Source organism: Clarias gariepinus, chromosome 6, assembly GCF_024256425.1.
Source record: "Clarias gariepinus isolate MV-2021 ecotype Netherlands chromosome 6, CGAR_prim_01v2, whole genome shotgun sequence".
NCBI lineage: Eukaryota > Metazoa > Chordata > Actinopteri > Siluriformes > Clariidae > Clarias > Clarias gariepinus.
Window position 1 is genome coordinate 3,036,346 of NC_071105.1, and position 18,469 is coordinate 3,054,814.

An 18,469-nucleotide genomic window follows, 5' to 3' on the forward strand; every position below is an offset into this window, starting at 1 on the left:
ATTGAATTGGGAAGCTTGCTTCTTTTTCTTCCTTCCTTCCTTTCTATTGGGAAGCTTGTATTTCTTTCTTTCTTTCTTTCTTTCTTTCTTTAATTGTATTGGGAAGATGCAGTTTCTTGGAGGGTCTGGATCACTGGCAGCTGACAGGGAAAGAGAGAGAGAGAGAGAGAGATAAGAAAAGAGAAGGAGAGATAACAGTTAGGTATGGTCGCAGTCATATAATGTATAATGTGAATGTATATTAACTGTAGAGTGCAAGCAGAGACTCCGGCAGGACTAACTATGACAGCATAACTAAAAGGGAGAGCCAGAAGGAAACACAGACATGAGGGGGAACTGAGATGTAAAGCAAACAATCACCTCACCGTCAACAAACCTGAGTGATCAATGAGAGTGGGGAAGACAGCATCCAAACATACCAGTTCACCATAAAACTCTACGTCCATGAGTCCCCCAGATCTGCTCCTTTACCCAAGGCAAATCTATTTATAAAAATGCTTGATAAAATAGCCTGGACTTAAACACTGTCACCGTACATTATTTGGAAGACTATTCCATAACTTCGGGGCTTTGTAAGAAAAAGCTCTGCCCCCAGCTGTAGTTTTCATAATACGTGGTACTGACAAGCAGCCTGCATCCTTTGATCGAAGTAGGCATGGCGGATCATAAGACACTAGGAGACTCAGATACTCTTAAACACACTTTCTGTAACAGCTATGCATATATTCCAAAGTCCAACTGGTAAAAACTTTTTTTTTCGCAAACATAGGCATCAAAATCAATCGAAGCCATCCTTCACAAGTTACACATCTTGAAATTAAACCTTGAATTTTGATCTGAACTCTGAATTTGTTCTATGGAATTATACAGTATAATAAGACTCCCAGTGACCGCTATCAAGATCATGCAGCATTTGCGATTGCCAAAATGCTTCCTGGTATATACCGATAATGTCATAAACCTTTTGTACAAAACAACAATTGTTACATTATGATAAATAAATCCTTCGTTTTCACTCTACCATGAAGACGGTTCTGGCCTTGACTGATGTTGACAGCTGTTTCTTTGAGGACTTGACTTTGCTGCAGTTGCTCGATAGTTTAAGACTGGAATATTCTACAAGTCTACCTGAGTCTCCAATAACTACCTGGACTCCATATTAACATCAATTAACATCAACTGTTATGCTGAAGTGCCTGCCACCTAACACACAGTATAAATGCAGATCAATTCCTGCTATCCGTTTCACCCATATGAAGATGGGTTCCCTGTTGAGTCTGGTTCCTCTCAAGGTTTCTTCCTCTTACCATCTCAGGGAGTTTTTTCTTGCCACAGTCGCCCTTGGCTTGCTCACCAGGGACTATCGAACTTAAATAATTCTTTTGATTGTGTAAAGCTGCTTTGCGACAATGACAATTGTTAAAAGCGCTATACAAATAAAATTTAAGTGTGTTTTATAATGCTATTAATGCTCCATTAAGGCCTTAACACTGTTAATAAGAGCATCAAACAATCAGCCCTATACTGATACAAGAACAAAGATATTTTAAGATCTCTCTCTCTCTCTGTACACACATTCTTGTTTAATGAATAAATTAAATATTCAGGGTTTCGTCTGGCTGGGGGGCAACTCTTTGTGACAAAGTCAAAGGCTGTAAACTTGTCTCAAGCTCACGAGCTGGTAAAGAAGGCAGCGCGTCAGGGGGTGAAGTTTGTGGTCTTACCTGTGAGTATGAACCCTGTGAGCTATTTATTTCCTCTCAAAGCAGATGTTTAGGAAAGTTTTTTTGTAATGGCCTGTTGTTTCAATGGTGGTGTTTATGTTGAGATTTGCAGTAGCAGCTCGTCCATTAGGACAGTAGAGATAGAATCCCACAGCTTACATAAATGGATGGACAAAGTTATACATTTTTCTGATACATAAATACATTTAAAATTTTATATTTATATGTTTATAATCACCCTCATAAACAGTTGAACTTGACTACAGTGCGTGGAACGGGAGGAAGGGGCTGCTGTGTAGGACAACTGCTGTGTAGGACAACTTTAACACACACACACACACACAAATACACTCTCTCTCTGTCTCTCTCTCTTTCTAGAGACTGAGAAAAACATTTGGTTTAGTTGTGATCACGTGAAGATCATGCAAGCCTCTTCATGCATATATCAAGACTTGCTCATTTATCAAGATTTTGCTTGTTTTGCGGAGTGTGTGTGTATACTGTATATCTTTAACATTGCAGGCTCCATTGCAGAAGAGGATGAAGGTTTTGAGCCTGATGGAAAATAACTGCTTAAATACAGAAAGGTTAGTGTGTGTTAGAAATAAGGTTATTGTGATGTACAGTAACAAAACCACTGTCACAGAACTGTAAACAAATCAAGATCATTTTAGTATGTTTTATTGGGAGACGCGTTTGATTAAGGGGTAACGTAAGTAATTATTAAGAATACAACTTAAATCTTATAGCTTTGACACAACAGCACAGCATGGTCACAAAACACTGACACATAAACGCTGTTCTCTCTCCTTACAGATGCACATGTATGACGTCAAGATTCCAGGAGTCAAAGAAATTATATCTGGGAAACAGTTTATCTGTTTGAAACCTGTGAGTGATCTCATGTGAAACTTGTGTCGTTTTTGTGGTTGTATATAATCTTTTAATGAATTAATTAATTAACTATTTTTTAAAATTATATTTTTATTGATTTTTAACAACAACTAAACAACAAACTAAACAAACTGCGATTAGCCACTTGAGCCAGAGTTGGTACACGAGATCACCATAAAATAAGTATCCATTTCTTTACCAGATAAGTAAGGAAATTTAATAAACATTTTAAATTAAAAGGAAGATCTAGTGATGTTAGTAATGTACAGGTTAACAGATACAGTGGCATGTTTGGGCACCCCTGGTCGAAATTTCTGTTAATGTGAACAGTTAAGCAAGTGGTAGATGAAATGATCTCACATTCCTCTTATATTTTAAACAAAATCATTTATTTTATTTACATCTTATAATATATTTTTTATTATAATTATATTATTTACATAGTTAGCACCAAATAGCACCTCTTTGGCAATTATCACAGCTTGTAAAATGCTTTTTGTAGCCTTATAGTGGCTATAGTGGCTTACTGTACAGTACTTGTTTGAGGGATTTTTACCCATTCTTCCTTATATCAGTCTTCCAGTTCTGTAAGATTCTTTTATTCTGTTGAGATCTATCCACAGACTTTCAGTGTTGTTTAGGTCAGGAGACTGTGAGGGCCATGGAAAACCTTCAGCTTGCCCGTCTTGAGGTAGTCCATCGTGGATTTTGAGGTGTGTTTAGGAGCATTATTCATTTGTAGAAGACATCCTCTTTTTAACTTTAGCTTTTTTTTTTTTTTTTTTTTTACAGATGTTTGCTTCCAGAATTTGTTGGAATTTAATTGAATCCCTCTACCCGTGAAATGTTACCCGTTCCATTGGCTGCAATGCAACCCCGAAGCTTGATCGATCAACTCCCATGCTTAACAGTAGGATTGGAGTTCTTTTCATGAAATTCTGTGCCTTTTGTTCTCTAAACATACTTTTGCTCATTGCAGCCAAAGAGTTCTATTTTAACCTCAACTGTCTAAACGCTAAATTTTTAATCTTCTTATAACTTTCTTGTATTTTGTGAGCATTAATGATTTTGATTTTCAGAGTGATAGGCAACTGCTTAGAGGTGCCCATGGCTGCTGATTCTTGGGACAAGGTTAGAGGAGACTGGGTGTTTAGAAAACTTTAAAATTTGCATCACTTATCATAAGCTAACGATGACAAATAAGCTGTAAGCATATTTTAATTAAATATATTTGTGTATGCAGCAATGTAACAAAATGATAATATTAATCAACATAATATTAATCTTAGTGAAATAATATAAAGGTTAAGTGAGAAAAGCAGACAGGTTGTAAAACATAGCAGTAAGGGAATGGTTAGAGTGACCCAGATAAGACAAGATAAGGTGCCAGGTGTCGGACTTGGCCTAATGAAGGATTGAAACAAATGTTGGATACATGTATACATGTCTAAGTAAAAATATAGACAAATATCCAAAAGACACACAATCAGTTTTAGGAATACTGAGTTTAATAAAAGTAGACACAAAAATAAACTAGTATGTGCATCTACCAAATAAAGAGATGCTCATACATGGTCTGTCTCTTGAGAACTGTAGAATAAACCAGGAACAACCAACAGATAGAAAAAACAAGGGCAAAGCAGGGAGGATAAAATCCTGGAAAAAAACAACAAAAACTCAAGGACAGAAGAAATAATCAGGTGACAGACACCAGATAAGCACAAGAAACTAGAAACCAGATAAAAAGAGGGGCTAACGAGGTGTACGGGAAACTATGTAATAAACTATACACTGAAACTAAACTTGAAAGAATCAGGGGATCTCCCTGCGAGACAGTGTGTGTGTGTGAAGATGGCCATGTGGGCAGACTGGACGGGCAGATAAGAAATAGAAAAAATCTGAGACACAGAGCTAGTCTTGTGAATAAAATATTTTAATAAGAGTAGACAAAGAACAAAAATGCATATCTACATGGTAATAATATAAAATACAAAGTATAAAAGCCCAAGGTAAAATACAAAACATAAGGGGCCAGGGTAAAAGCATCAATAGAAATAAAATTCCTCAGAAGGAACACGGTCTGAACTGCCCTGGCTGTCCGAAACAACCAAAGGGATGAAGTCATCAACGGAGAAGTCGCAGTTGGCTAGAAAATAGAATAAAATGTATAAAAACATTGAATGGGGTAAAATAAGGCAAATAAGTAAAATAGTGTAAAGGAGATGCTTACCCATGGCTGGTCTCTTGAGAAATGAAAAACATACCAAAGAAAAACAAGGAAAAAGCCTTGAAAACAAGCGGCACCCCTATATTTTTATAAAAAAAAGATATGAAATGTGTAAAGATAATAGAAAATAATTATTACAGAAGATGAATTATAATGGAGAGAAGTTTCGAGCATAGTAAGAGTCAGATAAGCGCAGGAAGAAGTCAAATAACGAGGTGTAAATATAAAGGGAAAGCGTTATGAGCATGGAGAGGAGTCAGATAGCAAGGTGTATGACATAATGGTACAAAATAAGAGAAATGTAATTTTAATGAAAAAATTAATTGATAAAAAACTGAATTATAATGGATTATAATTTTGCTGTGGTCAAACGAGGTGAAGGTACAGGGGAGGAGACTGGAGATCCCCCTCTCAGAAACTGTATAAAAGGAGCGTGATTTTGACTGTGAATTCAGTCTGGACTTGGCACTGCTTTGGTTCTGATCCAAGGCATGGCTAGGCTGGCTCATCTGGGTTCTTATTGCTGCAATAAAAGCCTGACTTACTTCATCCAGCTCTGCGTGGCGTAATCTTCTTTAATTCTTCTTTAATTCTCTTTGTTAATGACTTGTTAACTGATTGATATTTTAAACTAACAGCAACAACAACAGGTGGAAGAATTTTCTCCCACAAAGCCATGACCCTAACAGGCTAATTAAGGTCTGATACCTTAGTAAAAGCTATCTGAGAGATCAAGTCTCCTGAGGAACTCTATGCCTTTTGGAGATCATTTCATCTTCCACTGGCTTAACTGTTTACATCAACAGAAGATTTTACCAGAGGTGCCCAAACTTTTGCCACTGTGCATATAATCAGAAATAAAGTGAATTTCTTATGATCCATATTAGAGTATATTTAAAACACAGCTTAGATACATTTGGGGACAGTTTATGGAGGTGTACAGGGGTGACATGTTCTGGATATGAACAAGTTTCGCTCACATATAGAGATTGAAGATGATTTATGAAAAACCTCCTCACATATACATATAGAGCTGGGGTGGCGAACCTGTTTGCTTAAAAAAATCTTTATCACTGCAAAAAGCCACACAACAGATGTGCAAACAACAGTATCACAACTTATACACTTAATTACATAACAGAATAGTTTTAATGGATTTTAATCAGCCTACCTCCTTTTATTAGACTCAGTGAGACACCTGACAGTCCTTGGTTTTCACAATCTTTTTTAGGTCTGGCTTGTATTCGGTTGTGGCTCCTCGTAGTAACTCTTTCACATGTGTGTCAGTAAGAATAGAGCGATGCTTTGATTTCACCTGTTTTAGTGTCAAAAAAGGTGATTCACAGATGTAAGTTGCCCCAAAAATTGCCAGTAGTTTGAGGGCAGCCTGTTTGACATTGGGATATCTCTCAACCGGTACAATCTTCCAAAACTCCACGGTTCCTTCTTTCAGAACGCTTTTAAGTCTGTCATCCTCAGAACATTCGATCATTTCAAGCTGCGATGCTGCTTCATCTTCTACTAAAGGGGCTTTTAAACAGTCTGATTCAGCAGTGAATGGGTTGATCAGAAATCTAATCTGTGGTCTTCTTTGCCGTAGGTTGGAAAATCTCTCCTTAAAAAATATAAATCCTCCTATTCAGATAAAAATGTTCTGTGCTCATCTTCGTATTTGTGCTTAACTGTACGCTTTTCTGACTCTGCCATGATGATTGACGGGCTACTAACAAACTTCATGTCAATCGTGTTGTCTATGTTAATGTCTATGTTAAATCGCACGAGAGGTTATGTAAAAAAAATCATTTAAATACATACCCCTTTATTAAAAAATTATGTTTTGACATTTCAAAAGTAATTTGCAAGTGTAAACACAGAACATGTGAATAGATTGAAGAGCCGCAAGCGGCTCGCGAGCCGCGGGTTCGCCACCCCTGATATAGAGCCATTCATCATCAGTGAATGATTGGACCATATGCCTTTCCCAAAACTTTTCCTAGAGGATTTAAAGGTGAAGAGGTTTCTGATAACAGAGATATATCGCTAGGTAATCAGACCCTTCATCGCCCCCTGGAGAAGGAGATGATTCTCAGTATCAGACATGTCCTCATGGATCTCCCCCTCTTTTAATTCAGATTGAATGAAGTGACATAGTTGGAGAAATTTGAAACTGTTTTAGAAAATTGGTAATCCAATCTACATGTCTCGAAGGATTTGAGAACATTATCTCTAAATAAACTGGTTAAATTAGAGATAGCTTTTTTTTGCCCATGTCTGAAGGCCCAACCTGGTTAATAAAGTAGGGGGAGATCAGGGTTCAAGGTGACTAAGGATTGCACAGTCAAATCAATTCCTCCCCGTCACTAGGGGGCTCCCACATTAAGGCTACTACCACCACTCAGTCAGGAGGACGAGAGCTATCCCGTGTTTCCTCCGAACCACGTGACGCGAACCGACCGCATCTCTCGAACTGCTCGCTCACGCACCGTTAGGGGCGGAGTAACACACTCGGAGGAAAGCGCTAGCCGCTCCTTCCGTGTGCGCGAGCTCACAGACGCCCCTGATTGGCTGTAGAGCCGTGATTAATGTGGGAGCACAAGTACCTCTCATCCCTCCCCCCTGAGAGAGCTTGGCCAATCAGCTCTCTCTGTGCCTCCGGCTGTGAGAGGAAAACAGCATCACCTGGGGTTCAAACCAGTGATCTCTGGATGATAGGGCGAGCGCTTTACCACTGCGCCACTCGGAGGCCGAGGTTCCACTGTTTATTGTGGATTTGGTTCTCTATTTAGTATGAAATCTTTTATTCTTTAAAACCGGCTGGATCCGGGTGGGCATAGAGTCGGAAAGACATCTGCAGTACTCTGGTGTCATTCGCTCAATTCATGCCTGATTGATCGCTTCCGAATGATCAAACACAGAAATTTGCCACAGAAAGTTTGGAGCTCACTTGAGCTCCAAATTATCGGATTGTCCCTGATGAGCAAGCCAAGGACGACGGCAACAGTAGCAAGGAAAAACTTCCTTTAAGATGGCAGTAGGAATAACCTTCAGAGGGACCAGACTCAACAGAGAACCCGTCCTTATTTGGGTGAAAACAGATAGCAGGGATTGATCTGCAGTCATACTGTGTGTTAGGAGGCTGGAAGTTCAGTACATATTTTTGGCCAGGGGAAAGGAAAACCATCGCTATTATGTTTCACGTTATAATCCGTGGCAATTCTGAAGCTGTTAGTAATTTCCATATTTATTAAAGTCATACTGATGTCATGTTGTAAGATGGAATAAAGAAAATATCCTAAACAATGCAGGGTGCCATTCTGAGATCTAATGAGAATTTAATCACACAAAATAAGCACCTTTAACCTAGTAAACAGTGTAAGAATTTATTCAGTGAATTAAAAGTGATTTATCACTTTTGTAAGTCGCTCTGAATAAGAGCATCTGTCAGGTGCCTAAATGTAAAAGCATTCGAAAAATGTGGCTTTTGCCACTTTTTCGGCAATCTTTGTATCAAAGTCATGAACTTTGTATCTTCTTTGTTCTTTTGGCTGCTGCCGTCCTGTTTGTCTCGATCTAACTCTGTCTACAACATCTTCCTTTGTCAGTCCAACCTCCCACATGTCCTTCCTCTCCACACCCATAAACTTCCTTTTAGGCCTTCCTTTTTCTCTCCTGCCTGGCAGCTCGATTTCCAATTTTCCATCCATCCATTCATCCATCCATCCATCCATTTTTGAAATGGATGGATTGCCTGTTGAGTCTAGTGCCTCTTAAGGTTTCTTCCTATTGCCATTTTTCTTCCTATGGCCACAAAATTTTCCTTTACTGTCTCTGTCGTATAATTGAAATTTTCACTGAAGTGGTTTGGGTCCTATCTGACAAATAGAGCTGAGTATGTGGCCCTTGGGGATGCCAAATCACGGCCCCCACTCGGCCAGTTGTGAAGGGTTGGTTACCTTTTTAACATCTACAGTGGCATGCAAAAGTTTGGGCACCCCTGGTTAAATTCTCTGTTAATGTGAACAGTTAAGCAAGTGGAAGATGAAATTATCTCCTAAAGGCATAGATTTTCCCAGGAGACTTAAGCTCTCAGATAACTTTGACTAAGGTATCAGACCTTAATTAGCCTGTTAGGGTCATGGCTTATTTACAGTCATTGTTAGCAAACGACAAGTGATGCAAATTTTAAAGGTTTCTACAGCACTCTGAAAATCAAAATCATTGACACCCACAAAGGTTATAAGAAAATAGCAAAGTGTTTTTAGGTACCAATTTCCTCAGTTCAGAATGTAATTGAGAAATAGCAGTTAACAGGAACAGTGGAGGTCAAGATATGGTCTGGAAGGCCAAGAAAAATATCAGGGAGAGCTGCTCGTAGGGTTGCTAGAAAAGCAAGTCAAAACCCCTGTTGACCGCAAAAGACTGGAGTTGTGGTACACTTTTAAACTGTTCAGCATTAGCTGCACAAATATGGCCTTCATGAAAGAGTCATCAGAAGCAAACGTCTTGTGTGTCCGTACCACAAAATTCAGCATCTGATTTTTGCAAAAGAACATTTACATGAGCCTGACGCATTTGGGAAAAAAATCCTGTGGACAGATGAGGGTAAAATAGAACTCTTTGGCTGCAATGAGCAAAGGTATGTTTAGAGAACAAAAGGCACAGAATTTCATGAAAAGAACTCCAATCCTACTGTTAAGCATGGGAGTTGATCGATCATGCTTTGGGGTTGTATTGCAGCCAATGGAACAGGTAACATTTCACGGGTAGAGGGAAGAATGAATTCAAAATCTACAAAAGGGGGTGGGGCTTTTTCATATTTAGCGCCAAAGCTTTGGAATAGCCTTCCAGACAGTGTTAGGGGCTCAGACACAGTTTCCCAGTTTAAAAGTAGACTCAAGACACATCTCTTTAATCTGGCATACGCGTAACTCATTCCATAACTTCATACTCCAGTACATCTATCCTGAATAGCAAGTACGCTAATTCTCTCCTTCTGTTCTCTATTTTTCTACCCATCCAGAGGCATCTTGAAATTGTGCCAGCTTTAGTAGACAAAGGCCGACCCTGCGAGGTTCCTGAGGCAACCAGAGATGGACCAGCTCCAGCTGGATTCTGCTTTATGATGGTTGGAGCTACACATCCTGCTCCTGTGCTCCCAGTGGTCCAGACCCCATCTGCCCTTTGCACCTACTGACTCCCTGTGCTGAACTGGACTTCATGTTAATTTAAAGAACTTTTGTTATATTCAACCTTCACCTGCATAACACACATGATGTTATATCATTTCTATTTGTTATCACCCAAATGAGGATGGGTTCCCTGTTAAGTCTGGTTCCTCTTAAGGTTTCTTCCTATTGCCATCTCAGGACGTTTTTCCTTGCCACTGTCACCGTCACCCTTGGCTTGCTCATCAGAGACATTTCATTCATCATTTATTCATTTATCTCATTATTATCTAGACACATTTTTCTCACACATATACACTTCCAAATATTTTCTTAAAAAAAAAAATTTCTTTCATTTTTGTGAAGCTGCTTTAAGACAATGACCATTGTTAAAAGCACTATATAAATAAAATGTAATTGAATTGAATTCAATAAAATTCCAACAAATTCTGGAAGCAAACATCTGTAAAAAAGCTGGTTGAAAAGAGGATGTCTTCTACAAATGGATAATGCTCCTAAACATGGAGCATGGAGATGGTGAATATATCGGTAGAAGGATGCTGAGGTTGGAACTGCCAGGCAGGAGGTCTAGAGGAAGACCAAAGAGAGATTTATGGATGCAGTGAGAGAGGACATGAAGTTAGTTGGTGTGAGAGAAGAGGATGCCGAGGATAGGGTTAGATGGAGGCAGATAATTCGCTGTGGCGACCCCTGAAAGGGAACAGCCGAAAGGCAAAGAAGAAGAAGAAGAAGAATGCAATCATTCTGTTTATAGACTTTAAAGCGTCCGATACCATTAAACACAATTTTTTGGATAGAAATTTATAAAAATGGTTAAAATGATATACAAGGACATTTATAGTTCAGTTTTCTTACAATTTGAAAACATATTGTAGCATTTTTATCGCCGGAAAGGATGGTGGAGAGACGAGTGAGCTTATTTGCTGCCCAATGCGATGGCTGGGAGTACTTTATTTAGCACACACGCAGTCTAATAACAGCATGAACAGCACATTCACTCGAGAACCTGTCTCCCAATGAACTGGAGCACATTTCACACGTCACACACCCCCACACACACAAACAGGGCCGAAGCCACTAACCCAAACACCTTTCCCCATCATGGTGAACACATAACAGCCCCATCCCGCAAAGCATGATGGTTCCCAGACGAAACCCCGCCCACGCCACACTGCCCCCACCCGAGCTGTGACCGTCCCCGGTCACCATGGTGCACTCAGTCTAGCAGGCTTGACGGTGGTTGGCGCTGGCGTTGGGAACGCCGGAGTCTTTTTGCGGGGGAAGGGGGGCCGTCGCCCTCCTCCTGAGGCGGACTGGCCTCCACAGAATCCGACGATGCCCTGGCGTGGGGCTGATAAGGAGCCAGACGGTCCCGGTGGAGCACGACCAATCGCGACCGCCCCGTCAACCGCACCCGGTAGACCACATCATAGAGCTGTGCAACGACCGTGCAGGGGCCCATCCAGTGCGACATAAGCTTAGGCGAGAGCCCCCTTTTCCTTCCGGGGGAATACACCCAAACCTGCTCCCCAGTAGCAAAGTCTCGCCCCCGGCTGTGAGTATCGTACACGCGGCGCTGCTTAACCCCGGCTTCCGCCAAGTGTCTACGCGCCAACTCGTGGACACAGAACAGTTTGTCTTTCAACGAACAAAAATAATCCAAACCCGGTTTCGTGGGTAAATCCACTTGTGGAGGGGGCCTGAACACCAAATCCACAGGCGTGCGCAACTCGCGACCGAACATTAACGCAGCTGGCGTCAGTTGTGAGGACTCCTGCACTGCTGTACGATAAGCCCAAAGCACGAGAGGCAAATGCTCATCCCAATCCTTCTGCCGGTCGCTGGTAAGCACGGCGAATTGGGTGGTGAGTGTTCGGTTGAATCGTTCCACGAGGCCGTCACTTTGTGGATGCAGGGGCGTGGTGCGGGTCTTTTTCACCCCGAGGCGCTCACACACCGCCGCAAACACCTCCGCCTCGAAGTTACGCCCCTGATCGCTGTGCAACTGCTCCGGGGCGCCGAATCGGCTGAACACCTCATCCACCAGCACTCGAGCCGTGGTGGAAGCGCTCTGATCAGGAACAGCAAACGCCTCCGGCCACTTGGTGAAATAACCCATTGCTACCAGCACATACCGATTCCCGCGATCGGAGATGGGAAACGGCCCCAGAATGTCCACGCCCATACATTCCATGGGCGCCCCCACCCGAAAGTCTTGCAAGGGTGCTCGCGAGCGCTGGGTAGAGCCCTTCTTTGCCGTGCAGACGTCGCATCTGTGAACAAAAAGTTCACTATCAGTATGACAGCCCGGCCAGTAGAACCGAGCACGCAACCGCCGCAGTGTTTTAGTTACCCCGAAGTGTCCCGAACCTGCATGCCCATGAACCATCCCCAGCACACATGCCCGCAGAGTCCGCGGCACCAGCAGCTGAAAAGATTCGCCAGCGCCACATGGCCGTTCCCATTGTCGGTAGAGTAAACCCCCCCGCAACGCTAGTCGGGTAAACTGCGAGTGGAAAGCTTTTTCCTCTGGTCCCAGGTGGGCAACGGCGGCATAATCCGGTCTCTGGCCCGCGTTAACCCAACCTAATACCCGCTGCAGCGCCGGGTCCTTTTCCTGCTCGAACATTAGCTGATCGCAGTTCATCTGTGGCACAGGCGAGACAACCACAGGCGATGTTTTAGGTGACGCAGTAGCTCGGCTGCACGCCGGCTCGGACGGCCGATTACCGACGGGGGGGCTTCGGAAGACTGTGCAGGGAGAATGTTCTGATTCACGGAGGTCGGGGAGTGTTCGATGTCGTGACCACCCACACGCTCTTCAACCCGCGCGCAGTGTCGACAATGCTCTTTGCTGCACGGCCGGCGGGATAACGCATTGGCGTTAGCATGCAATTTTCCCGCTCGGTGCTGAACGGTAAAGTTATAGTCCTGCAACCGCTCGAGCCAGTGCGCTTACTGCCCCTCGGGCTCTTTAAAACTGAGCAGCCACACCAGCGAAGCGTGATCGGTCCGCAGCAAGAAGGATTGCCTGTATAAATACGGCCTAAAATGCTTAAGGGCCGCGACGACCGCTAGCAGCTCGCGCTGCGTGACGCAGTAATTCTTCTCCGGCCCAGACAACGCGCGGCTGAAGTAAGCGACAGCACGCTCTTTGTCCTCGGAAACCTGAGCCAGGACGGCCCCCAGCCCTACATCGCTCGCGTCCGTGTCGAGAATAAACGTACGAGCTATATCAGGATATTCGAGAACGGGCGACGTAACCAGAGCTTCCCGTAACCGAGTGAATGCACGCGCGTGCTCCCTGTCCCAGCGAAATGGCTGGTTCTTTCTCGTGAGCGCAGCGGGCTGGCGATCGTGGCAAAATCCCTCACAAACCGGCGATAGTACGACGCTAACCCGAGAAAGGTGCGTAGCTGCGACACATTCGACGGTTCCGGCCAATTCTGTACCGCAGCAATTTTGGCTGGATCGGTGGCAATCCCTTGAGCGCTAATCACGTGTCCCAGAAAGACAGTCTCTTGCCGCAACAACTGGCACTTTTTGGGATTGAGCCGCAAATTCGCCCGCCGGATAGCTAGAAATACCTCCCGTAGGTTAGCTAGCGCGACCGCAAATTCCTTGCCGTGCACCAGTAAATCGTCTAAGTAGACGACACAACGGTTGCGAGGGATATCCGCCAATACTCTCTCCATCATACGTTCGAACGTAGCTGGAGCGTTGCAGAGGCCGAACGGCATGCGTCGAAATTGCCATAGCCCTTGCCCGATCGAGAATGCGGTTTTGGGTCGTGCTTCCACGGCGAGCTCTACTTGCCAGTACCCGCTATGCAAATCCAACGAGCTAAACCACGCCGAGCCCGCAACGTGTTCCAGCGCATCATCTATTCGTGGTAATGGATAAGAATCTTTGCGCGTCACCTCGTTTAACCGCCAGTAGTCCACACAAAACCGCCACGATTCATCCTTTTTACGCACAAGTACAACGGGTGAAGACCACGGTCCGGACGCTGGCTCTATGACGCCCGAGTCGGCCATCTCACGCAGCTTCTGCTCGGCTATAGCTCGTTTAGCTAACGGGAGGCGTCTCGAATGTAACCGAACAGGAGCGGCGTTACCCATATCGATACTGTGCTGCACCAAATTGGTATGAGTGCTTACCAAAAGGGACTTCACGGTGTCGGTCTGCGTCTGATTTAGCCCCACACTGCTACGCCGCATCAGCTCGGCCATTATTCTCGCTCGGTCGGCTACCGGATGTTTACATGGCGCGTCCACCGGAAGTTCCGCCCCCCTGGTGCGTGCTACTAACACGTCCGGCTGCGCTTTGGGCACTAGCAACCTGGCTAAACCGAAATTACCACGCAGAGTCCCGTCTGCGAGATTCAGTACCGCACCCCACCTTTCCAAAATGGCTCGGCTCTCTCGCCGCGGTGTTCAACCAAGATAGGCTCGGCACGCTCGGCCTCGCGCAGCGCCTCGGACAGGGACGCCGGTGCCGCTAACCGGAGGTGCTCGCGAAGCCGGTGGAACGCGTGGGGCTCAACGGCGCCGTTGTAGGAAGGCAGCCGCAGCTCGCCTCGCTGGCTGACGGCGCACGGTGCTGTAGCTTGCTCCGGTGCCTGCGCTGCGTCACCGTAGGACTTCCCCCCGAGTTCCAGGGCCGGAACCTCCACGCCTCCACTCAGGTCGCCGCCCTTTGCTTGCGCTGGCCCCGTCAGGGAGGGTTTTCCTCCTCCTTAATTGTTCTGCTATTCGGCGGCCTGCCTGAATCTTTCAGATGTCCTCCGGCGTGCGCTCCAACCCGTAACTCTCCATCCCACTTCTGACACCAATGTAGCGTTTTTATCGCCGGAAAGGATGGTGGAGAGACGAGTGAGCTTATTTGCTGCCCAATGCGATGGCTGGGAGTACTTTATTTAGCACACACGCTGTCTAATAACAGTACATTCACTCGAGAACCTGTCTCCCAATGAACTGGAGCACATTTCACACGTCACACACCCCCACACACACAAACAGGGCCGAAGCCACTAACCCAAACACCTTTCCCCATCATGGTGAACACATAACAGCCCCATCCTGCAAAGCATGATGGTTCCCAAGCGAAACCCCGCCCACGCCACAATATAATAGATTCCCTATGAACAGGGGAGTTAGGCAAGGTTGTGGAATTTCCCCTTTTTGTTTTTATTATTTATGGAATTACTCTTTTTAAATATTCAAAGTAGTCCTGATATCAAAGGATTGACCATTTTTGATTGTGAGATTAGAATTTCACAACTTGCAGATGTTACAACACTGTTTTTAGAAAATACAAATCAAATTGGAAAAGTTCTTGAAGTCATTAACATCTTCTCGGAGGCTTCTGGTTTAAAATGAAATATTCCTAATTTTAGTTTTTTGCCTTTGTTTATTTGATAACCTTGAATCCTCCGTGAATAATATACCTATTATTGTAAAATATCTCGGCATAAATGAATTTTTTTCCTGAATTGAAAAAATCAAAACTAATATTTAACTATCGGCTCCAAAGAGATTTATCCTTCCTTGGTAGCGTTTTTTTAAATAAAATCAGAAGGTCCGTCTCATTTTATATAACCATCTATTTTTTTGGTAATGATAATACATGTAAACAAATTAGTCTTCTCTCAACCCATAACCTCTCCCCCTCTGGGACTAACAGCAGTTAAATGCAAAACTACATTGTTCAAGTTCAAGTTGGATTTATTGTCACTTCAACCATATACAGTTAGTACACAGTGAAACGAAACAATGTTCCTCCAATTGTTACGGGCTTAATATTAAATTGGATAAAAACCGCAACATTTCGGTGAGACAATTGTAAGGGGTTGTGAAACAGACCAAGGATGACAAATTACACAGGAGTGCGTTTCAAAACTTTTACTCACGTGAGAAATGTATAATTACAGGAGAAAAATAATTCTTACCCAAAACAAAAATAAACAAAACAAACAATCCTTATAACTAATCCCTGCCTAACTAACAAAAGAAACTTGAAAATAAATACTGAAATCTTCAGCGCATATGGCGCCCTAACTAAACACCTTTAGGCTACAGAAACAAAAAGTACAAGGAAGGTGTAACACTAATTACTAACAGTGAATTGACCTAGTAGTAATTAAATGCTTGAGGGAATTAAAGCACCGAAATGCCTCTTGAAGTTAAACTTGAAATGTAATAGGCCAAACTAAACTCCAAGACGTTCAGTGTAAACACACACGCATAAGTCGATACTATTCAATAAACAAAAAGCAAATCTACGAACAGATCTGAATCACACAACGCAGAGGACTAACTCCTAATGCCATAAAATGCAATAAGCCTCTTCAGACTACTAAAATTGAAAGAGTTTTGTGGAAGCCTTGAAGCACCAAGGTATGCTGGCAAGGCGCACACACACATACTGAATTTGAGGCCTGATGTGGAGTGAGAAAACACAAAAGGCAAAAGCAGGGGGAATAAAAAAAACCACCTGTAACGCAACTCCCTCCCCCCTTAAAAAAACTATAAGAATTAAGCAAATGTAGTTTTTACAATTCTTACTCAAATCTTCTTAAACTCCAGACAGAGCATCTGCCATTATAGTTTCTAAATATGTATGTTAGCCTAAAACGATGTATGATATGGTAGCCTAAAATTATATTGTTTTATTGTGTTTATGCGCTTTAGATATACACTAAACAATAAACACTGCCTTGTGCAAAGTGAAAGTAAGTTGCGCGTGCGGCTTTTTGATCAAAAGGCTGATAAACACGTGCGCAGATATGAGCAGATTTACCGATAAAACTACAGACATGAAATGAAACAAACAAAAATATGTCACGCGCCAGCCTGATCAGCCAAGTACATCCAGGGCATGATTTCACCTAAGAAAGTCCCGCCTCCCTAATCAATTACCTTCGCACATCTGCCACCCATCAGCAATCCATCTCTGCCTTTAAAAGAAAGCTTAGAAGTTCATTCAGTGTCGAAGTATCTTAATTGCGCGTCTCTCATCTCGTCTCGTCAGTCTGTGATTTTCTCTAGTATCCTGTATTTGTGCTTTGACCCTGATTGTTTCTGGATTTCGGTTTAGTTTGCCCCCTGGATTTTCTCGTTTGGATTCCACTACCTGCATGACCTTGCCTGTTTTTCGACTTTGAACTGGGATCGCGCTTCTGGATTTCATCTCTCTTGCTGCTGGATAACTGTTACCGACCCTGCCTGTCCCTTCGACCTCGACTTGCGCTGTTTCCCGCAACCTGCGTGCGCTTGCGAGCACTTCCGCGTTCGCGGACATCGCACAAGAGTGTTTTCGCCGATATCCACAGACATTCACTCTTGGACGAATTCCCGCTCCAAACATCAGGCGCCGAGATCACGCATACTCTGCCTTAGTCAAGGATTCACACTCTTTTTGGAGATTCTCTCTCATGCTCTGCTTCCGGGGTTGTGGAGTTCCCCCCACGTCACCGACACGCATCCTCTCTCGTCACAGGGGATTTCCCCATTCATTCTGCTCATTCACATGCGCAGCCTCTCTCCCATCCTGCCACATAGTGAAAGATGCTTTGTGCTTTTCTGTCAACAAAGCTGTTTGTCTGCAATTGGGTTCACTTCCGTTCAGTCACGTCCCTGACAGTATACTTCGGTCATGACGGACCTAGTGGACTTGGATCAGTTAAGGCAGGCACTTTCACACCAGGGGGCGATGCTGAGCTCTCACCAACAAAACATACAGCAGGTAAATTAGGCTCTTTTATTCCATTACCACTTAGCTTTAGAAAACTATAAGATAACCTGATCCTAGCGCCAGTGCACACCTCACCTCATGAACCCCAGCTCCCGAACCCACAACTGTACAATGGGAAACCCGGAACCTGTCGCTCTTTTTTGTCCCAATGCTCCTTGCTGTTGGAGCTCCAGGCGTCCTCCTTCCCTACTGAATGCTCGAGGGTGGCTTATGTTATCACTCTCCTCACCGATCGTGCACGTGAATGGGGAACTGCTGTTTGGGATGTCAATGAGCCATGCTGCGCAACCTTCAGAACATTCACTGAGGAGATGAAGAGGGTTTTCGACCGCTCCCACACTGGCAGAGACGCAGCCAGACAATTACTGGAGCTCCACCAAGGCCCCCGTTCTGCATATGATTATGCTATAGATTTCCGCACGCTGGCCACATCGGAAAACTGGGACACCCAAGCCCTCTACGATGTCTTTCTTCACGGTCTGTCTGAAGATGTTAAGGACCAGTTAATTAGGCAGGAGCTCCCCTGTGATTTTAATTGTCTTATAGAATTAGCGGGCCGTGTAGATGCACGACTATCTCAAAGATGCCGCATTCGATCCAAGCTCACTTCCAGTTCTGGACCCTCAGATCTACCACTGTCTTCTCCCAGTTTGCACACAATATCCAGGCTGAACCCCAGTTTA